Source organism: Lissotriton helveticus, chromosome 1_2 (assembly GCF_964261635.1).
Source record: "Lissotriton helveticus chromosome 1_2, aLisHel1.1, whole genome shotgun sequence".
Classification (NCBI taxonomy): Eukaryota; Metazoa; Chordata; class Amphibia; order Caudata; family Salamandridae; genus Lissotriton; species Lissotriton helveticus.
Window position 1 is genome coordinate 317,346,530 of NC_136058.1, and position 23,801 is coordinate 317,370,330.

Below are 23,801 nucleotides of genomic sequence, written 5' to 3' on the forward strand. Positions count from 1 at the left end.
GAGGGAGGGAGAGAGACAGAGAGAGGGAGGGAGACATAGGGAGGGAGACAGAGGAAGGGAGGGAGGTAGACAGAGGGAGGGAGGGAGTGAGAGAGTCAGAGTGAGTGAGACAGGAAGAGAGGGAGTGAGAGAGTAAGAGTGAGTGAGACAGAGGGAGAGATGGAGACAGAGGGAGTGAGAGGGAGTGAGAGAGTCAGAGGGAGACAGAGAGTCAGAGGGAGACAGAGAGTCAGAGGGAGACAGAGAGTCAGAGAGGGAGAGGGAGAGGGAGAGAGAGAGAGAGAGAGAGGGGTTAGAGAGAGGGAGAGGGGGAGAGGGAGAGAGATGTGTGTCTATACCGGGTCTGGTGGCTCAGTGGACGAAGGCGTCCGCTGCAAGGACCTATGATCAACCTCATGGTCACAGGTTTTTTTGTTGCTCTAGCCCCGCCCCTTCCCCACTGACCCCGCCCCCACCGGTGCGGCCCTCGGACACAAACCACACTGTAAATTTGGCCCCCGAGAGAAAGTTTGTGAGTACCCATGCGGCGGTACTCAAAGTACGGCCTGCGGGCCAATTGCGGCCCGACAGGCCATTCCATGCGGCCCCCGTGGAAAACAGCAGACACAAAATCGGCCCCATTTCTATCTGCTGTAATTCCTCGGGGACCCATTTGCCGGGAAAAGCATGAAAAGGGCATGCGTGGACAACCAGTGTCTCGCATGCTCCCCCGTAGCCCCCACCCTCATCTGCCCTTCTGGCGTCACCTGCTCACTCTGCCAGTGAGGCTGTGCTGCCTGTACGTGCTCTTTAATCTTGCAATTGGTGCCGGTAAAACATCGCTGTCTCTGTAGTTAAATTTATGTTTTTAAGGCCCCTGGTTAGGGTTTTAGCAGAGCCCGTACTTTCTTTCCTCATGGTGTCAGAGCAGGCACGTAGTGTAAACAGACTAAATAAAATAAGCATCCAGCAATGTCCTCACGTGAATCCATGGGCTGCCGCTGCACATACCCTTTTGTTTTCAGGCATGACTTCACTTTAGGCATATGGGATGCTACAGGCTCTCGTCTCACAACAGTGGAGCTTTGGTTTACAGGTGGAATTGGGGGAGATACAGTTTAAACACAAAGTTATATGCATCGGAAGCAGCCCAGTAGGATAATTTTAGATAAATCCCAGCTTCCCTACTTTATGAAATTGTGTGAATGCGAGTGAAAAATGTATGTGCCTGTGTTGCGGACAATATTTCTAACATTCTTTACAGGCAATTCAGCTTGCTTTGTGCATTGCTTTAGAAAGTGTATTTCTTTTCAGTCGTCCAACACTACCTGTCTGAGTCGTGCAACTGATGTAGCATCAGGTCTTTTATGCTGCAGAATCGAACAGCAAATAATTATTGGTTTTGGAGCACAATAGGTAAAGTTAGAGCTGATGGGACAAGGGCTCAGTGTGAACATAGATGGCAGAGGCAGAATGAACCGGTAGAGGTAAGGGGAAGGGGCAGAGAAAGAAAACCAGAGGGACTGTCAGAAAGCAGAACGAGAAACGCAATGAGGAGGTATGGAAAGGTTAAGAGAAGAGAGTGAGGGAGTAGGAGCAACGTGACCTGAGTGCAGAGTAAGGGTATTGCAGGTTATAAAGAGCGTGAGGGGGCAGGAGCAGAGTGAGGACAGGAAGAGTGGGCTGCTCTACACGTAAGGACTATATTGAGAGATATATATGAAAGGTGAGTGCCAAGTCAGGGACGTGGGCAAGGAAATAGTGAGGGGTATGACAATTAAGAGCCAAAAACTATGAGATAGCAGCAGAGTGAAGGGAAGCTGTGAAGTGAAGGTGTAAAGCAGAACTGCAGGAAGGACAAAGGGACTGGCGTATCAGTAGAGTAAACCTTCAGTAGAGCGAAGGTGTACAGGCACAATGAGTGTGTAGGTGCTGAGTGACGCAGTAGGGCACAACAAGAGGATAGGCTTAGAGTGTTGCGTTAGCGTTCAATGAGAGGTTAGGCCTAGGATGAGGTGTTAGGGCACAATGAGAGGCTAGGCAGTTTGATAGGATATGAGGAGAGTGAGAGAAATAATGCTGAATAAAATAGACAAGTGTGGCACCAAAAAGGTGTGACCAGATAGGGGTAGAGTGTGATGGAAGGAGAGCAGGAGCAGCATTAAAAAGTCAAGGTGTGGAGACAGTGAATACAGGTTAAGACTTGGGGGCCAGATTAGGTGCAAAATGACAGGCTGTGAGCATAGTGAAATAGAAGGGCCAGGAAATGAGTATAAGCAGAGTGAAGAGGGGTGGAATAATGAGGTTGTTGGGTCAGACAGAGAAAGCAGAGAGGTACTGGGAGCAGATTGAGATTCTAGTAATAGAAAGCGGGGGTAGGGGCAGTGTGAGACGCATTTATGAGATAAGGAAAGAACCAAGGGTAAAGGGAGCGGTATAATGAGTGGTGTACAGTGAGGGTAAAATAATAAGAGAAGAGTAAAGTTGTGACAGAGCGCCAAGCTGTGAGACGGGTCAGGAAAAAAGTGAATTATTAAGGCCAAAGTGGTAGGTAGAGGTAGGATGAGGGGGTAAAGTAGAGGAATATGGCAAGAATTAAACAGTCATATGGTAGGATCCGAGTTAGAGCGCAGGTTCAGAATTAATGCATAGGATCACAGCGGATTCTAGGCGCAGAGTCATTGAGTGTAGGGCTCAGGAGCGAACCCTAGGAGTAGAGTCATTGAGTGTAGAGCCCAGGAGCGGACCCTAGGAGCAGAGTCATTTAGTGTAGGGCCCAGCACTCCCCAGACTTGACTCCACTCACAAGAGCACGTGGTGGTGGTGGTGTGCGTCACTTCTGTATTTTCAGCGCGGCGGCTGGCCAAAAATAATACCAAGGGCCGTCATTGGGAGCGCTTACACGCGCTACAAGATTCACGGCCCTGGGACCCACAAACACGGTACATCAACACTTTACAAAACAAGACAAAGATGGAAAACTATGGTTAGAAACCCACATATCCCAGTAAAAAATATAAATATTGACAGTATTTATTCAGGGTACATACATACATATATCACATTTCGAATGTCTAGTAATGTTTTGAAAAGGGGGTGATTTTTTTTTACCCTACCCCCACTGACCCCTCCCCTCCCACCGACCCCATCGCTCAGGTCCATCTGTGCGGCCCTCGGCCACAAGCTAGATTGCAATTTTGGCCCCCGAGAAAAAGTTTGTGAGTACCCATGACGTAAAGTGTTCTTCCAGCGGTGGCACACCATGCTGTGTTATTGTTAAATCACTTAATATCCTCTTCCTACAAAAACGAACGTGTTATTGGGTACAGTTACAAATGTTCACATATTGCTGAGTGCCACTCTTCCCCGTCTTTGTGCGGGTGTTTCCTACAGCGCGAGCCTCCACGTGCCGTCCCTTGGCCCGCGGCGTTGGCCAAGTTCTCCCGGGCACCCCTGGGGGGCTATGATCATTACCACCCGCCCCTGCGACTCTCCTCTCTGGCGGCGTGCCCATCGGGCCGGGTTTCCTCTTGGGGCAACACTATTTTCTGGCTCCTCCATCCCCGAGGATCTGCCTATGCGATGTACAGTCGCGCACTGCCCCACGCACTCATTGGCAGGTACGTGGCGTGGGGTGGCCTCAATTGTCGGGGCCCAGCGGCTTAGGTGTGAGCGGGGGCTTGGCCTGTAGGGTAATGGCCGACCCGCCCCCACTCTCCTCCCTGCGACCATCTTGTATTTATGGGATCATGTTTCCGACGCTTTTGCCGGACGGGGGCCTTTAGCTAATTTTACGCTGGGGGTTATTTCAGAGTGGGCTCTACCCCATGGTGTATGCTCGTTCCCTTTGTTCTCTCCTACACGATGAGATCGCTCCTTGTGCATCATCTCGGCGGCTTTGATGCTAGTGCATACTTTTGGCAGCGTTATGTGCTTTAGCCCGGGGACACCGTCGGGTGTGTCCGGCTTACTAGGGGGTCGCGTGTGGTGCGTAGGGGATGTGGTGCTCTACTGGGGGTACCTCGTGTACGTCGGGGCACGTGGAACTTTCATGCATCGTGCATGACATTTTTGTGGATATTTGCTTTCTTCGAGGGGCTTGGCTCTACTTGGTCGCTTTCAGCCTGTCAAGCCGGGCTATGTAGGCATTTTCCTGGGCTCAGGGAGCGCTGTTCTGCGAGCGGGGGGGGGGGGGGGGGGGGGGGGAGGGGGGTTATGCATGTGAAGTGGTGCTGCCTTCGATATGGCTTAAGTTAGTGCTGCGGAGTTGCGGCTTCTCCCGACCGGTCGCCCATCCTCCTCGGCAGTCGCAGGAGGGCAGGATGTGCTATGCACTGGGGTGCGTGCACAGGAGTGCCACTGCTAGTTGGTGGTCTAGTTCCGAGACTGCAACCCAGTAGGGTAGGTTGCAGCAAGCTCATTGTTATGCTCTGCGTCCCGTGCTCTGGGATGGGCTATAGAAGTTGGTTGATGTTATTTGACCATTGCGTGAACTTGTGAGTATACCGGTTCTTGTTTCTAGAGGTAGGCGCATGCTTGGTGGTACTCGCTGCAGGGTCTTTTGTTCACAGGTAGGGCCAGCTCCAGTCAGTCCTCAGGCCTGCGGACAGCCTTATTTCAGCACACCATATGTCTGGCCAGTTGGCAGACCGGTTAGGGCGCCCGTCCTTGGGAGCGGGGTTCGAGCTTGCGTCTGGTAGTTAGTTCGTCATGCTCTAGAGGCAGGAAGCTAGTGGTTTTCAGTTCGAGGCTTGGCTTCTGCGGTAGGCGGCCTTCCTCCTCTGTTTGCGTAATTCTGGGATGTCGTTAACACGTTCACCATAAGTGAACAGGTCCAACCCCCCGTGCCCCGGGTATTCTCCCGCAGTGTTCCAGCCGCAAGGTAGGAATCGGTCGCACTTTCCCGGCGGCGCCGCTAGCTTTAGGTGCAATGGGATTGCGGTGTTTGCAGGACATCAGACCCTGGCACACTGCCAGGCCACATCGTTTTCAGTTGCTGCAGTAGATCCGGCAGAAGCTCCGAGCAACGGAAGTTTAGTCTCCTGGCTGCAGGTAGACAGGGCCCCGCACCAGAAACGTGCATGGATTAGGCGCTCTTGTTAGCGGTCAAGTATAGGTTGCTTTCACCAATTTCTGGTGGGTGGCATTTCGTTCAATATCCTCCCGCGTGCAGCGGGAAAATGTTAACATTGGTATGCCAGATCGTATTTTGTTAGCATGCCTTTTGCCCTACTGATTCCCGGTAGTTGCGGTCATTTGCAATAGGGTGGCCCCTGTCCTGTCTGGTGCGGGTCAGTATTTAACACTACAACATGCGCAATAAAAGATTCGAGGCAGGAGGGAGGGCAGCAGGTTGTTTACACCTCCCTGCTGATTGGCTGCCGTTAGCCATGGAGGCCCTTGTAGGCTCCTGTTTATTTCTGTGTTCCTTATTTTAGCCTCTTTTCTGCGTTTACCGGGAAACTTTCCCGGGATCTTTTGCCCTGCTGCGTCGACTGGTGTATAGGGCTATGCCTCCCAGCAGGCTAGATGCGTTTAATTATACAGTAATGCAGTATGCAATGATTACAGTGCTGTATTGATACAGTGTGGTAGGACTTGTAGCAACTCCAGTGTGCTTTCTGCCCCCGCACTGTGTTCATGTAGGCGGCAGAGCGCTTCACAATAGGAACAGTATTGATACAGGAGGAGAAAATTACTAGTGTACAGATTAAAAGCTATCTTTCAAGAAAAGAGTGGGGTGAGCAGGTTACACAATCGTACCAAGCTCTGGCGCAAACATTGCTCTAGGGGTCAGAGCGCCGCATAGAAGAACCATTTTCAATTAATACAAGCCATGGTTCATGCTTCCATCATGCTGCGGGTCAGTATTACAATGAGTTACCCTTATCATTACAGCTTAAACCAACTCGACTACCAGGTACGTCCTTTATATCACACTGTCACACAGCATTACAAGTTTCAGCCTTTAACACGACTGCCAACCGAATATATATTTTTTTGGTTATAGAAACGGTTTTCATTTCACTAGAACACCAGCAGTGAATACTAAGGTATGCCTTTTGATTATACATAGACACACCCCCATGTCTCCTTTTACATCAGACACTGATACACATCATTTTCTCATCTTTTTTAGAATTGCCCCTGATGAAGGCACCGCCTGCGTGCCGAAATGGATACCCCACCCTCCTCGTGCCCGCTCCCCTGCCGGGGAGGGGGGGCTCCTTCCTCCTCTGTGTCGGGCATGCCTAGGGAGTGCGGGGGGGGGGGGGGCAGCTCTTTTGTGCGCAGGGAGAGGTGGAACAGAGGAATAGAGAGGAGGACGAGACCCGTGGAGAGAGGCACTGCCTGCACCTTTCATACGGGTGTTCAGCCTTTTCATAAACGCTCTCAATTTAGCAGAGGGCTGTTTCACCTCAATGGGGCAAGTGTTTCCTTTCGCGCTGGCCTGCCTGGGGTTGTGTGGGGCTGAGCAGAGCCTGCAGTCAGAGTTGCCTGGGGCAGACCCAGGTGTTACGACATCTGCCGAGCCTTGCTTTTAACACTCATGGGGCTCAGCGTAGGTTGTGTTGGTATTTACAAGGAGCTTTCCTCGCCCCCTTGAAAGTCTTGCGAATGTTTTGTGGTTCAAGCGCCTTCGCCCTCCGGCTAATCTCTGTGCAGTATCTTTGGCGGTGGGGGAATTGGCGCGAAAGCTCGTCGGCATTGTCCGTCTGTTTTATTGAGGTTACAGGCTGTTTTTTCGGGGGTTTGTTTATAGCTCCTTGCTATCCTGTGAGTGATTACTGTTTAGCTACCGGTGTGCATGTAAATCGCTACAAGAACTTTGGGTTGAGTTTGTGCTAGATACAGTATGGAGTGCTAATTACAGAGCCCGAATCGGCTCAGTGCGCAGAGCGTTAGATCTTTGATCTGAAGGTTTCCGGTTTGTTCCGGGGTTTGGGCAGATGCCCTTTGGGGACTGAATAATTTCCTATAATTAAACAATATACACGTTCCCCCTATGCCTGTATGTGCAGGCAACCGATGCTTTTGTAAGCGCTCCATGGATTAACGGTACAGTTAGAGCGTCCAAACAGGCAATTACTGAATTGTATTATAGTAATACCCCCGTGCCTGAAGGTGTAAGCAATACGGGGCTATAAAGCGCGCCAAGACCTACGGGTCGAGTGCGCAGTATTCAAATTAGACAACATTGGGAATAAATATCATAGTGCCCGAGATAGCTCCTTTCAAAGAGCATTAGATTAAGATTTTCTGGTTTCCGGTTCTGTCCTGGATTTCGGCAGACGCTAATTTTTTTTTAATTTTATTTATTTTTTATTCATCCTTAACACGCTGAGATATGTTAAAAATGAAACTAGACACTTTCCTCCAGAATGTGGATGAAGGATTTGATCACGATTGTCACTTTGCCTCATTTTGTAACGTTTGCTTTGTTTTTATTTCAAAATATTTTTATTGAAAATACATTTTTTACATATCCATAGAAAAGACATTCTTAATACTTGTACTGGTCTTGCAAGATTGCGGCCTGGCGGGGCCTGAGAGAGGAAAAGGAAAAGAGAAAGAAAAGAGGGGAGGGGGGGGGGGGTTGGTTATCGTTCCAAGTATGCGTCGAGAGCTTCCCACATATTCTCCTTGGCCGTATGATTTGCCGCCTTTTGCTTGGCGGTGATATTATCTGCCCCCCGGAGGAAGGTTACCCAGTTGAACCAGCGCTTGAAAGTGGCTTTGCTGGTGTCTTTCCAGTTACCCAGAATCGTTTTCACTGCAGCCGTTAGAAGTACATCGACCAGGTCTCGTACTTCTTTGGACTGGAGTTCTGTTGCTAGGAAGGCAGTGGCTGCCCCGGCTAGTCCTCTTTGTATCTTACTTCCCGTTATTGTGTCTATGACGTTATAGACCTTGCCCCAGAAAGCTTTGACTTTGGTGCACTCGAATAGCATGTGAGATAGATCTCCCGTGGCCCTCTGGCAGTTCCAACATGTGCTGTTATCACTGGCTCCAACCCTCCCTAGTTTCGCTGGTGTCCAGTGCAGCCTGTGAAGTAGCCAATATTTGGTTTGTGCTAGCTGTGGTGTTATTTTGTTTTTGGACGCTGTCGACCATAGTTTGGCTCTTTCTACTTCGTTCAGCTGTCTCTGTATGGTCTCCTCCCAGAATGCCAGCGTCTTGTTGTTTAGGGTTGTGGTGCGTGGTGTGATTAGCTTGTAGATTTGTGCTGTTTGGTGGCCCGTCTTGTTTAAGTTTTGCGCGTATTGTATGATGGTGGGTGTTTGTTTCGTTAGTCCTGCTTTGGTGACAGCTGCTTTTATTTTGAGGAATTCGTAGAACTCCTTGTTAGGTAGGGAGGTTGTCTGCTGTAGTGCCGTGTAGGTGAGTGGGGTGTTCCCTGCCTCTAGTTGCGAAGGCGTAGTGATGCCTCTGCTTCGCCATACCTTGCTATCTAGTGTTTTCCCTTTGTATGTGACTTTGGTGTTATGCCACAGAGATTCCCATTTGGTGCCTTTGATACTCACTGCCATTTCCCTGTCCACTCTTAACAGCGCTATCTTTGTGTTGTGAATTATTGCGTTTTTGGCTTCTGGGTGCTTGTGGGCCGTGAGGGCCATAATTGGGTCTGCGCCACCCAGAATACACCTTTCCAGGTCCAGCCACACCGGCGTGTAGTCTGGCGTGGGGGCAATCCAGTGCAGACCCTGTTTGGCCAGGGATGCCTTCTGAAAGGCTTTGTAGTTTGTGAGGTTCAGTCCGCCTTGTTCTTTTCTGAGTCTGAGTTTCGCTAGGCTCATTCTTGGTTTCCCCCCCCCCCAGAGGAACATGTTGATGCTTTTGTCTAGGCGTTTGTGGAATTCGGGTGTGAGAGGCAGCATGGAGAGCAGGTAGTTTAGCATGGGGGTGACCATCATCTTTATTGTTTCGATCCTTCCCCACCAGCCTATGAATTTGGAGCCCCATGTGTCTAGCTTGGACTTAATTTTTTTTAGCATCGCTTCCTCGTTATGGTCCAGTGTCGCCCTTAAGTCCCTACCGAAGAGGAGGCCTAGGTATTTTAGGGGTTTTGTTTGCCATGCTAGGCCGGATGTACCCAGGACAGCCTTGGTAGTGTGGCAGTTCATCGGTTTGCATTCGGATTTCTCCCTGTTGAGCTTGTAGCCTGAGACATGTGCATACTCCTCTATTGTTGTAAATGTAAATGTAAATGTAAATGTAAATGTAAATGTACAGGAATTTATATAGCGCAAATCACCAAGCGGTTTCTAAGCGCTTGCTTAGGGAACCCGTCCTGGTATTCCCCTGTGAGATAACACCGGCAGGGTATCCACAAGGTGAAAGCCAGGCATCCCGCCGCGAGGGGCCATTGTTTGCACGAGTGCCTTAATTGACTGTTCTGGGTTGTTTGTGGTGATCAGAATATCGTCTGCGTATGCCGCTAACTTGAAAGCTTGCCCCTCTATCCGCACCCCCGTGATCCGGGCATTTGACCTGATCATGTGGAGGAGTGGTTCCAGGGCGAGCAGGAATAGGCCCGGTGATAGGGGGCAGCCCTGCCTTGTCCCTCTCTCTAGTATGAGTGTGTCTGATGTGGCTGCGTTAACCACCACTCGCGCCCGGGGGTTTTTGTACAGGGACATGACCATACCCCTGTACTTCTCGCCTAGTCCAAACTTGAGCATGCATTGGTTGAGGAAGGGCCATGAGACTCTGTCGAATGCCTTTTCCGCATCCAATGCGATCATGACCGCCTTTTCCGCGCTGTTGGCCGTGCGGTTGATTAGGTGGCATAGCAATCTGGTGTTATCTTGCGATAGTCTGTTTTCCAGGTAGCCCACCTGAGATTTGTGTATGAGAGCGGGGAGAAGTGCATTTAGTCTGGCAGCCATGACTTTTGCATAGATTTTGCAGTCCACGTTAATTAGAGAGATTGGCCTGTAGTTGTGAGGGAATTGGGGGTCCTTCCCTTCTTTGGGGATGACAATAATGTTTGCCTCCGCCATTGAGTCTGTCATATTGCCGTTTTCTGCACATGCTTGGAATACTCTGACAAGTGTGTCCTTGAGTAGCGGTTGGAATTGTTTATAGAAGGTGGCTGTGAAGCCATCCGGTCCTGGGGCCTTGTTAGGTTTTAGTGAGTCTATGGCCATCCCAACTTCTGCTTTAGTTATGTCTTGGTCTAGGGCCTCTCTTTGTTCGTCGCTTATACTAGGTAGGTCCAGGCTCTCCAGCAGGCTTGCCCCGCCGTCCGCATCTAGCGATGTGTCCGCGGTGTATAGTTCTTTGTAGAACTTCCTGAATGTTTCGAGGATATGTTTATTAGCTGTGTGTGTTTTGTTGTCTGCGTCTGTTATTGTGGCGATGCAGTGCTGCCTTTGCTTGGCTTCCAGGTAGCCTGCTAAGGCCTTCCCTGCTTTATTGGCCGAGCATAAGTTTATGGATTTGTATTTGTTGATCCACGTGGATGCTCTCTCGCTTAGGATTCTGTTTAGCTCATATTTTTTCTTTGTTAGCGTTGTGAGTGTGTTCCTATCTGTTAGGTTGGCCGTGTGGTTTCTTTCTAACCCCTTGATCTGCTCCTCCAGGTCCTTAATTTTCTTGTTTCTGCTCCTGTTCATGCGTGCCTTGATGTTTATGAGTTTCCCTCTTATTGTTGCTTTAAGCGCATCCCATAGTGTCGCTGCCCCTGTGTCAGCTGTATCGTTAAATTGGAGATATTCTTTGATCGCTTCCTCTATTTCGGTGATGTTGGCAGGGTTTTCGAGTATGTCGCTGTTAAGGCGCCATCTCCTGCTCGGTGTTTCGTTATGCTTACCACTCAGGGAGAGGGATATGTGTGCGTGGTCTGAAATTGTGATGGGTCCTATTTCCGTCGTATCAGTCAGGTGTGTGTGTGTGTTGGACATGAGTATGTAGTCAATCCTGCTGTATGAGTTGTGGGGGTGCGAGTAGAAAGTGTATTCTCTGGCACTCGGGTATTGTAGCCGCCATGGGTCCGCTAGTGAGAGTTTGGCGCATAGGTTTTTAAGTATATGCTGTTCTTGTGAGGCATGGCTAGGTCTATGCGGGTGTCTGTCTGTAGCGTTGTCCATCGCCTGGTTCATGTCCCCTGCCACGATTAGTAGTTCGCCCAGTGGGACCCTGCTAAGTTCAGTTTCTAGATCCTCCCAAAAGTTTTTGTCCCCCGTGTTTGGCCCGTATATATTGGCTATGTGTACCCTCTCGTCGCCTCTGTTGATTGATGTGATCAGCCTCCTTCCCATGGTGTCTGCTGTGTTTTCGTTAACCTGGAACTTCCCTTTCTTACTGATTAGAGTGATGACCCCTCCCTTCTTATTGACTGCCGGTGAGCACAGTACTTCGCTTATCCAGCTGGCTTTCATCCTGTTTGCGTCCTCTGCGGACACTCTAGTTTCTTGCAGGACGTATATATCTGCCTTCAGTTTGTTTAGGTAGTCTAGTGTTTTCCGTCGTTTGACGGGGTGGTTTAGCCCTTTGACGTTAAGTGACACTATCTTTATGTTTGAGGCTATCTGTGCCTGGCTGCTATTGTCGGGTGCCATCATGGTGTGCTGTTTGTGTCGCTATGCCTACGTGCACCAGTTGTGTATCGCCCCTTTGCTCTATTCTTGCTTGGTGGCAGCCACCACACATAAGCCCCCCCCTGGGGTGTTGGATGGGATGGGGTGATGATAGTGGGTATAGAAAAGAGGAGAGAGAAGAGAAAGAAAGAAATGTACTTCCGCCAGGCTCTGATTGTCCATGCAGCAGGGCCTCCCCCCGACCCCCTCCCCCCCTCTGCCCCCCCTCCCCCCTCCCCCCTGTCAACGTACTGTAAACGTGCGACAGCAACGGTTCCCGCCCTCCGCTTCCCCGGTTCCTTAAAAAGTCAGAAATGCCCCCGCCCCCTCCTTGCCCCCGTGCTGCGCTTTTAGGCAAAGGATATGGTTGTCAGATGTCCAAACCCCTGTTATTCTCTCTGTGTGGTTGTCCATGTTCCGCTGGGTTTAACAGGGTAGGAGAGTTCAGTGTCTCTACACATGTCCAAAATTGTTGAGGTAGTTCTGTTCTTCCGTTCTTTTCGTCCTTTCCTTGAGGTAGTTGTTGTTCGCCTTCCGCTTTGCAGTGTCATTTGCCGCCGTGTCATTTGCCGCCCGCTGCCCCCTTCTCTTCCGTCTCTGAGCTATCTGATGACGCTCTTCTTTTTGCTGTACCTGGCGGTGTTTGTTCCATCTCCTCCAGCTCTGGCTTCCTGAGGTATCTGCGTAGTTCCGCTGGGTCATCGAACATACGTGTGTCCTGCCCTCTGTTATCCTCATTCTTGCTGGGCCGACAAAGCTGAACGTTATCTTTGCTCTCTTCATAGTGTCTCTCAGCGCAAGGAACCCTTTCCGTGCTTCCACTGTGCTCCTTGAGAGGTCTTGGGTAAAGATTATCTTCTTTCCTTTCCAGATGGGGGTTTGCCCTCTTCGGGCAAAAGTGAAGATTGCATCAGTGTGGCTCGACCTAAGGGGTTTGCAGATGATCGTTCTAGGCCCTTTCGTGTGCGGTTGTTTTGTGGCAGGGATCCTGTAGGCCTTGTCGATCTCCAAGGCTCTTTCGAATTTTATGCCTGTCAGCTTGGGTATCAGTGTTTCGAGCATTGCTGCGCATGAGCCCAAACCTTCTTCCTCATCTTCTGGTATGCCTAGAATCCTGATGTTCCCCCTTCGGTTTTTGTCCTCTTGCTCTGCGAGCCTTTTCTGCAACTCACTGGAGACTTTGGAGATGTAGCAAATGTCTTTGTCCATGATGCCTGACTTGTCTTCTATGTCGCTGATCCTTCTTTCTGTCTCCGCTATTCTGCTCGCCGTTTTGTTCTGGTCTGCTCGTATGGCTGTGAGCTCTAGCTGGACATTGTCCATTGAGATCTTTGTGGCCTTTGCTAGGTCGTTGGCTTCAGTTATTTTTTTTACGAGCTGGTCCATCGCAGACTCTGTGCCTTGCAGATTTTTCATTTTGATCGGTGATTCCAGGTCCTTCCTAATTTTTTTATTATCGCCGTTCATTGTCTCCAGGCCTCTTCTTTCTTGGTGTATGGACAGTCTCTCTTTCTTCTGCAGGTTATATTGTGCTTCCTTTGGTGGGGTGGTTTTGGCAGTCGTAACCGTGTCCGCTTTTGCCTCGCTGCCAAAAGTGAACCTGCTTGGCCACCTTATAGACCTTGTCCTGGTTTTCCCGGACGCCAGGGCTACTACTCTGAGTCAGGTGCAGGACCCTGGTTTGGTCTAGCGTTCCCACCTCTTTGTCGCCGCTCGTTTCTTTTGGCTGTGCCTCCCCTATGTTTCGCTCGCTTCACTGTGCCAACCCTGCTCCTCCCCTAGGGGTTGGCTAGGTATGTTCCGCTCTGGGGGCTGCGTAGATGCGGTCAGGTGCTGGGTCGCTCTCTGGCTCGTTGTCGCACTGTGGCTGAGAGGCACCGAGGGTGATTGTGCCCTTGTTTCTGCTGACCCTGTCAATTGTTTTGCAGCTTTGTTGTGCCCTCCTTTTCTCCACGCTGTGGAGTTTGCCTGTTGTGCTGTTGTAGTGCTCCCCCTTTCAAAGATGGCCGCCACTTTGTTCGCCTTCTTGTGTGGGCCTTGGTTCTGCCTATTTGGTGGCTGATGTACAGCGCGTGCATTTACATTTACAGCGGACCACCTGAGTGTCAGTGGGTAGCACCACCTTGCAACGATGCTAGCCTCAGCTTACTTGCAAGTCTGCGCCCCCGATCTCCGTGTTGTTGTGTGCCTGCGCTATTATGTGGACCGCCCCTCTCAAGATGGCCGCCGCCTTTCTCGCCTTCCTCGCCTCCTCTTCAGGACAGCCATGCTTTGATCGCTGGCCGCCCCTCTGGTACACCCTGGTGCACCCTGGCATCCACGAGGCCCTTGTGGGGGGGTGACAGCGATGCTGCGCTTCTCTCCTTCCTTCGCTTGCTCGCCGCGCTGTGCCTGTCGCCCTTCCCAAGATGGCCGCCGCCGTTGGATTCCGTTTCTCTGAGGCCGTCTGCCTCCACGTGTGCTGGGACGTGAGCTTAGCCCGGCGCTGCTCCGCTTGTGCCTCCTGGGGGGGTTGTTGCTCGTTGCTCGTGCTGGTGTCTCTTTCCCTCCGAGCACTGGTGCCCTGCTCTTCCGCCTCCCCTTACTGTTGCTCCGCTGCACCTCCCTCTCTGGAGGGACGCTTGCTCCGCTGGCCAGCTCTTGTGCTACCGCGCGGCAGCTTTCCTTCCTGGTGCGGGAGCCGGGGGGTGGAGGGGGGCCCCTGCTGGGTTGCTACCTCACCTCCGTGTTGTGCTTCTTTGTTGTGCTTCAGGGTGAAGTAAGATGGCCGCCACCGTTCTGCCTTTGCGCTCCTCTGTATCTCCTCTGTACGCTCGCGACCTCCTTGCTCTTCGGTGCCTCCGTGGGGCCTCCCCAACACCTCGCTCTCTGCCGTGCCACCACGTGAGTTCCCACCGGGAGCGTCTTGCGGTCTTCTCCGTGCTGTGGTGTCGTCTTGTCCTTTTTTTTTTTCTATTGCCCCGCCATCTTGGGCTCTCACTACCTTCGCTCCTTCGAAAAAGGCTTTTTAGTGCCTTTATCCTTGTGTCGCTCACTTCAGCTCCTCAAACTCCGCCGCACCGCACACTCCCTCACACTGCCGTCTGCTCCGTGTGTGGGACCGAGGGCTATCGCTGGTTGTCTCGCCGTTCTTCTCCCCGGGGTCGCGGAGCTCTCGAACTTAGGCGACTGCCTTCGTTGCCATCCAAGCCACGCCCCCGTAACGTTTGCTTTGGAGTGGTTCTTTTGTCAGTTCTGTACCTTTGTGTTGCGCGCTGACGCCTTCGGTTTAAGCCCGCGCTATTTTTAAACGCATATATTTTATTTATTGGGCCCAAGAAGGGTGAGATCCGTGTTGGCACCCTCGGCACTTGGCTGGCTGTCCTGGCCGGAATGCTGGGCGGCATTTACGAGCTCCCGTGTAGCCTCGAGGAGCATTACCCTGGCACTTTATGCTTCCACACTTTTCAGCACCTGGATCGCAGTGCGGAATGCAGGGATGGCCAGACAGTAGGCTGACCACCCCCCTTCCCCCACACGCGCGATTGGTCTTGGGCGGCGGCGGCTTACTATGGGTCACGCGTGGTACATAGACAAGGGGGTTCACTAAGCAAGGTCGCCGACATCGCGGCAGTGGGGTGCCTCAATGGCCGATACACAAGTGTGGCAGGCCATTGAGGGTGTAGCCTGACATGCCCGAGCACCCAATTCTGGGGGTTATGAGCAATTTTTTATTATGGCACCCCCCACGTTCGAGGTCCCGCCTCCACCCTTGGGGCCTCGGGTGTATTTTGTAGTTAGCACCCTTTTTTCAAATGTTTGGAATCTTGGAGATTCTCTGCCTTTTGACCGTACTCGAGTACTTCATGGAGGGAATCTTGGAATGACTGGCCTCATGGGGCTGGGTAAGCGACATTTGTATTGCGCGTTGTTGCTAGAGTTTAGGACCACATTGTTGTGGTCTAAGCTATTCAGTGACGCTTTTTGTTTAGATTTGGCAAGTGTTGGGGCCAGTAGGCGTACTATTCCAGGCTACAATGCGCGAGTGTCAGTATCCCTGACATCCCCTTTACCTGCTCACCGCATGAGCCTTTTTCGTGCTGCTCTCAGCAGAGAGGCCAATGGCAGTATGGGTACCAGGTGGCCGCGTTCGGCTTTCTCTTTCCACAGATCAGACCGTGTGGTGGCAGCATGAGCGGAGTGTGTCGCAGCGGGTTTGATAATTGCGCCTGCCACGCGGTGCTCATTACGGATGGTTTACTTGGCCTAGGCTAGTCAACATGGTACTTTTGCCTACGGTGTGTTACGGGGAAAAGTTGGCAAATCTTGCTCTTTCACGTTTTCCCTCGAAACAGCACAGCTTTGTATTTTCCTGTCTTCCTTCCCTGCCAGTGTTGTGAGAGATTACTATGCAAGTATGGGCCGGCGTTGTCATTAGTGATGCCCAGGGACCTGGGAGGCTTCTGTTTGCGCCGCAGTGCTTTGCTGGAACGTGGATGCTTTGGGGATTTTCATGGATTCTTTCATGGCATTCATTATTGACCATACTTGGCTTCGTGGTGGCACTGCAGAGAAGCTTTCTGAGTCTGGCTGGGGGGAACAGGGACATGGTGTGTGTTAACAATGCTATGTCTATACTGTCTCAGTAAAGAGGGGTCAAGGGCTTATAGTTGATTCGCTGGCGCGAGTCTATTGACGTAGGTGTGTTTTATTACTCCCCTTTCGGTTGTTTGGGGTATTTGCCTATGTGCAGGCATCCCCGCGTATTACATAGGGAATTTTTTATTCGTTACCCACAGCTTGCTACAGTTAGGTTGGTTGTGTTACTGTAGTCCCTGCAAGTGGTGGGGAGGGTCAGTTTAATCTGGTCAGGATGTGGTGCTGTCTGAGCTCAAGCATTACGGTCTTCACCGTGCCCAAGGGAGAGTTGGAAGTCTTATTTACAGGCCCCACTGCGCCTTTTAACTCCGCTCCTTAGGGCATCCTCACAGTCCACTTCCTTGGAGTAGTCAAGTTAATGTTCCTGCTGCATCATTTACCGGATACATTGGCCATAACTACTAGGTGCCAGTCGGGAGGCAGACTTCCTCCCGCAAGCGCAGGAAGGCCCGGGTGCAGTTATTAAGGGGTGTCTCTGAGGGCAGGTTTTCACCAGGTTTGGTGCACAATATTTTATGCCTCACATAGCGCTGTCTGCACCCGTTAGTTCTAGGGTCGTCTCCTGTCCTAGCATACCTCCAGCTAACTCCGTTTTCATGTCACGCTTAACAATAGCCCGGCACTACTCAAGGGTTTGTCCCTCCCCACTCCCTCCAAGTATTTAGTTGGATAAACTGTTCTTGTACCGGACATTCAGGTTGGATCTCGGTAGCAGGGGGGACACTGTTGGCCCCGGCCTGTTCGTAGAGAACATTTTGGTTTGGTGAGGGGGGCAGGGCTGCTTATGGATGTTTTTTGTCTCACCTGCAGGATCAGCGCTGGAGTACAGCCCTACCCACACAGGGGCCACCGGGACCAATTACAGGTTTATAGATCGTAGCGCGATGGGGGCAGTGGGCATCATGCTGCAGCTGACAATCAGGCACTCTATCTTTCTTAGCCCCATTTAGCGCGGAACTTTCTCTAAGGGGTCTGTGCGCTTCACATTAGGAACTAAACATGAAGCCGGGTTTGGTGGCGATGGGGGCAGTGTGCATCATGCTGCAGCTGACAATAAGGCACTCTATCTTTCTTAGCCCATTTAGCGCTGAACTTTCTCGAAGGGGGCTGTGCGCTTCTCATTAGGAACTAAGCATGAAGCCGGGTTTGGTGGCACAGGGGACTTGATCCCCCTCTGGGGTCGGAGCTTGACACCACGGAAACAGGTTCTACTCCCGGTGGACCTTTCCCAGCCTTTCATCCTCTGAGGACGATAGTCGAGTACTTTTGCGTTGGGCATCAAGAGACTACTGCTATTCAGCGCCTAGAAGGATCCCTTTCTTCTTGGCAAACTAGTTAGCCTTGGATCTACTGTGAGGGCACTCCCATAGTTAGAGTATTGATTTTGCAAAGACGTAAGGTCTTTTTCACATTATACTACATGTTGTTCTCCTGCCCTGTCGACATGCAAGGGTTGGTCCCTCCGTACTCCTTCCTAGGATATATTAGGGACTAACCAGTTTTCGTAACAGATAACAGGCTTGACCTTGGTAGCGTGGGGGGCGTTGTTGGCCCCTGCTTGATTGCAGAGAACACAAATGGGTATGTGAGGGGGGGCAGGGCTGCTAATCTATGTTTATTGTCTCACATGCAGGAACCGCGCTGTGGAACTGCACGACCCACATGGGGGCCACCTGAGATATCTACAGGTATAAGGGTGAGGCACACTGGGGAAGGGGCAGTGAGCTGGGGTCCGGGTCCCCCAGGTCCTCCCCAGGACTCATGCTGGCCCTAGGTTGGGGCGCTCAGGTCAGACTCCATGAAAGGAACACTTCGGTGGTCAACCGTTGCATCTGTCCAGAGCAGGTAGTTCCTGTGCATTAACAGGATGTTTTCTCGTTACGAGTCTAGATGTGATTCTATGGTCACTCACCATTGTGCTATGGTCATTCCAGTCTTAGCATTTTATCTACGACTTAGTGCCAGACACAACACTACACCTGCCTCGGGCGTTGTATGTAGTATGAGGCAACTAAGGCATGGACTAAGCCAGAAGATGGGCTGGTTGTAAGTGTAGTGTTCCTTTTGTATTAATTACAGTGAGGCAAGGGTTAGTATGGATTTCCCAGGTAATCTTCAGCACACTGCCTGAGCATGCTGGGTAGCCCTGTTGATTAGTTGGGCCTGCAGAGGCCACAAGACGTAGCCACCTACCTGGCCCACACTGAGACTCTTTCCTAGCTGTAGCTCAGAATCACCAGTTTCTTTTTCGCAGGCCCATTGGATGCAGATTATGCGCGAGCAAACTGCACAGCTTGGGGGCTTGCCTTTGCCGCTCTTACCTCGGTCAGCCTCACCCCACTGAGACCTTTTCAACTCGGACTCTTGCTTTCTGGCCCACGCTGAGAAACCCGCATAATTGTACACAGATTCGCCAGTTGTCCATACCCCGGCATTGTGGCAAGAGGGTAATGCTTTACCAATGTGCTCAGAGTATTGGGCCTGCTGTAGCACTCCTTACCTCCTGGCCGATCCCTCCGTTACCTCCCTGTCCTGGCTCCTTTGGTTTCAGGCTGATACTTTCTAGCCTCTACTTGTTCATAACAATGGGTCCCATGTTGGCACTTCGTGGCCGTGTAGACGCTTGCGTTAGCTGTTTATGCGAAGGGACGCTCTGGGGGCCCGTGGCGATGTCCACAGATAGGCGGTTCCATGACAGTATTTCCTTTAGTTGTTAGGTACCGAAGCGGGGGCCTTTTCTTTTGTAGTTTAGCAGGCCAGGAAGTAATAGGGAGCGAGTAGTGGTGTCTCTAGATGCAATGCATGTTGACACAGTTGGATAGGCTGCTGGTTTTATGCTTAGGGCCCAATGTAAGACAGGCAAAGGGGGTCGCTTTAGTACTATTTACAAGTATTAGGAGCACCTCGCATAGTGTTGAAGGGATGTGACCTAGGCAATCTCTTTTCGGCCTGTTTCGCATGTTGAGAAACTTGTGACCACGAAGGGAGTTGTCCAACTCATGTTATGGGGCACCAGGCATCATTTCATGCACTTCATATTATGATGTATCCTGTAGTTTGTCGTATTTGTAAGGCCCAGAAAGGGCAGGTATATATCAGTACTTACAACTTACCTTGCCACCCTTGTTGCATTGTACTAATGAAATCCGCACACATAGCAATTTTACCGTGTAGCCCGGTTAAGGGTGGCCAGTTCATGGGCGGGTATGCATGATATGTCCAAGTGTGGCTTCGTTAGCTTGCACAACTAAAGAGCTTTGTCTACGTCAACAGATGGGAGGATGGATGGGCAGGCAGGCACCACGGGATGGTCCTGCTAGTTTGCCCAGACAGTATCAAGTCATTCCTTGTAGACAGGTTTCGGCTCCCACGGACAACGGCCTTGTTCAAATTGGGGTGCTTTTCACCCAGACAGTAGCAAGTTAGTTGTTTTCAGGTAAGATAGTCTGGACTCCTTTGGAAGTGTTCTCTTACCAGGTAGTAAGATGAGGAAGTTTTAGTTCCCATAGTGCCACAGGATGCACATACAGTTGTATAGGCTGCTTGTTTAAGTACAACGCAAGCCAGGCAAGGGTGTTTTGGAATGAGGTGCGTGTAACTGATTTTACACTCTCAGACTGGTTCCCACGGATACTCCTACCCACAATTGGGGAACCGGGTGACACTCTATCTTTATTCAACTCCACCCCGGTGTATACAAAAGGGTCTCATGTGGTTAGCAGGGTCCAGGTTCCTGTGACCAGGCGCCGGTTCAGTAAGCAGCATAGGTTGACCCGTTACAAAGCCTTGCAGTGTACCATGATCAGGACTCTGCGCGCTCCATCCCCCTTATGCTGGCCGTGACACCTTGTTCATTGCACCTAGGTCCTTCACTAAGGATTGCGCTGGTCACTGCCGTGTTCTATGGCACTCGATTGAACGACCACAACGATTGTACGGTGGGTTTCGCCACCAGTGGGGGACGGGCAATTTTCACCGGTCAGACATGTCTCCATCTCTATAGGCAAGGCGCTATTCAGGGGAGGCGCGGGAGCCAACACGCAGGAGGTCCTGTGCTGTGTATATTTAAAGGGGCAGAGACACAAAACTTGGTAGCCCGACACCGTTCCGGTGGAAGTATCAAGGCTCACACAGGTGGTTAGCAGGGACCGGGATTCTGTGTCCGGTCGTAGGTTCAGCAAGCAGGGTAGACCGCACCAGTTGGCCCTTCATGGAGGTTTTCAGTACCATCCACAGGCAGCACACCTCTTTCCCTCCACCTTGTTGTGACACCATGCTGTGTCACAGGGGAGCTATGGAGAACTATTGTTTATTGTCTGGGCGGACAGTGCGGCAGTTGGTTCGCATGCGGTGTGCTGCGCCATGTGTAAATGTTTGGAGCAGAGTGTTGGCCTTTTACATGTGTGCTACAAGCCAAACTCCATTGGTGTTGCTGGACTCTTGGGTCAGCGGTCCACGTTTGCATGGACCTGTTTGTTCCGAATAAGGAAGAGACCCTAGTTATAGCAAGTAAGGAACAGCTAGGAGGAATGCCGGCCTTGGTGGGGGGCCCTGGCTGCGACGGTCGCCACACCCAGGTCTGTGGAGGAGTTACAGGGTGATCCAGAGGCGGAAAGGTACCCGGGAGTACCCTCTTCAGGAGCACAAAGGATGCTGAGGCCTAATATCCCCAGGAAGTCTGTGCGGTGGACCCTGGGGGTACGACGGCGCCCCGCTATCCTACGGGCGGTTGGAAACCTGTACAACCGGGGGTCGCTTGAACGCTCCGCCCCTCGTAGGGGGGGGCGTGAGCAAGAGGGTGGACCAATGGTTCACCGGAATTGGGAGGGGCTATCTCCTCCCATAACCGCTAAGCAACGATTGGCTAAGGCCACGTTGCAAATTGGCCCATCAGGTGGTAGGTCGCGAGGGGCGGCTTGCCTTTTGGATCGCCTGTAAGATAACCCACCTTGTTGGCATTGTGTATATGCTAATAAACCTGCAGCTACTTTTCTCCCAACAAAAAGTTGTCTTGTCTGCTTATTTCTGCGAAATGTATGTTACTGCGAGCGGGCTGGTGAGTGGCGCCGATATTGGCACTATGCAGGCCGACCGACACGTCCCCGCAGGGGACACACATAAGAGGGCGGCCACCGTAGTGCCACAGGAAGGCACACGGGGCAGCCCAGCTCTTTCGGACCCGGGGGGGGTCCCGCGCGTCATTTCCTGTGGTGGGCGGGGGAGAGTATATATTCCTCCCCCGCCCACCGAGCGGCCTCTTTGTCCGCTGTCCCCTCACCCTGATGCCGTTTCCCTCCCTTCCGCATACCCGGCGCTTTCAGGGTGGGGGGGGATGTTTCTAATCTTTTCTCATTTGTGTTGCAGGAGGAGTTACAGGGCGATCCAGAGGCGGAAAGGTACCCGGGAGTACCCTCTTCAGGAGCACAAAGGATGCTGAGGCCTAATATCCCCAGGAAGTCTGTGCGGTGGACCCTGGGGGTACGACGGCGCCCCGCTATCCTACGGGCGGTTGGAAACCTGTACAACCGGGGGTCGCTTGAACGCTCCGCCCCTCGTAGGGGGGGGGCGTGAGCAAGAGGGTGGACCAATGGTTCACCGGAATTGGGAGGGGCTATCTCCTCCCATAACCGCTAAGCAACGATTGGCTAAGGCCACGTTGCAAATTGGCCCATCAGGTGGTAGGTCGCGAGGGGCGGCTTGCCTTTTGGATCGCCTGTAAGATAACCCACCTTGTTGGCATTGTGTATATGCTAATAAACCTGCAGCTACTTTTCTCCCAACAAAAAGTTGTCTTGTCTGCTTATTTCTGCGAAATGTATGTTACTGCGAGCGGGCTGGTGAGTGGCGCCGATATTGGCACTACGGTTCTTGTTTCTAGAGGTAGGAGCATGCTTGGTGGTACTCGCTGCAGGGTCTTTTGTTCACAGGTAGGGCCAGCTCCAGTAAGTCCTCAGGCCCGCGGACAGCCTTATTTCAGCACACCATATGTCTGGCCAGTTGGCAGACCGGTTAGGGCGCCCGTCCTTGGGAGCGGGGTTCGAGCTTGCGTCTGGTAGTTAGTTCGTCATGCTCTAGAGGCAGGAAGCTAGTGGTTTTCAGTTCGAGGCTTGGCTTCTGCGGTAGGCGGCCTTCCTCCTCTGTTTGCGTAATTCTGGGATGTCGTTAACACGTTCACCATAAGTGAACAGGTCCAACCCCCCGTGCCCCGGGTATTCTCCCGCAGTGTTCCAGCCGCAAGGTAGGAATCGGTCGCACTTTCCCGGCGGCGCCGCTAGCTTTAGGTGCAATGGGATTGCGGTGTTTGCAGGACATCAGACCCTGGCACACTGCCAGGCCACATCGTTTTCAGTTGCTGCAGTAGATCCGGCAGAAGCTCCGAGCAACGGAAGTTTAGTCTCCTGGCTGCAGGTAGACAGGGCCCCGCACCAGAAACGTGCATGGATTAGGCGCTCTTGTTAGCGGTCAAGTATAGGTTGCTTTCACCAATTTCTGGTGGGTGGCATTTCGTTCAATATCCTCCCGCGTGCAGCGGGAAAATGTTAACATTGGTATGCCAGATCGTATTTTGTTAGCATGCCTTTTGCCCTACTGATTCCCGGTAGTTGCGGTCATTTGCAATAGGGTGGCCCCTGTCCTGTCTGGTGCGGGTCAGTATTTAACACTACAACATGCGCAATAAAAGATTCGAGGCAGGAGGGAGGGCAGCAGGTTGTTTACACCTCCCTGCTGATTGGCTGCCGTTAGCCATGGAGGCCCTTGTAGGCTCCTGTTTATTTCTGTGTTCCTTATTTTAGCCTCTTTTCTGCGTTTACCGGGAAACTTTCCCGGGATCTTTTGCCCTGCTGCGTCGACTGGTGTATAGGGCTATGCCTCCCAGCAGGCTAGATGCGTTTAATTATACAGTAATGCAGTATGCAATGATTACAGTGCTGTATGAGGCGATTGATACAGTGTGGTAGGACTTGTAGCAACTCCAGTGTGCTTTCTGCCCCCGCACTGTGTTCATGTAGGCGGCAGAGCGCTTCACAATAGGAACAGTATTGATACAGGAGGAGAAAATTACTAGTGTACAGATTAAAAGCTATCTTTCAAGAAAAGAGTGGGGTGAGCAGGTTACACAATCGTACCAAGCTCTGGCGCAAACATTGCTCTAGGGGTCAGAGCGCCGCATAGAAGAACCATTTTCAATTAATACAAGCCATGGTTCATGCTTCCATCATGCTGCGGGTCAGTATTACAATGAGTTACCCTTATCATTACAGCTTAAACCAACTCGACTACCAGGTACGTCCTTTATATCACACTGTCACACAGCATTACAAGTTTCAGCCTTTAACACGACTGCCAACCGAATATATATTTTTTTGGTTATAGAAACGGTTTTCATTTCACTAGAACACCAGCAGTGAATACTAAGGTATGCCTTTTGATTATACATAGACACACCCCCATGTCTCCTTTTACATCAGACACTGATACACATCATTTTCTCATCTTTTTTAGAATTGCCCCTGATGAAGGCACCGCCTGCGTGCCGAAATGCATTGGGCCTAACGCCAATTACTTGAGACATGAAATGCAGTAAACAATTTGTATAACTGT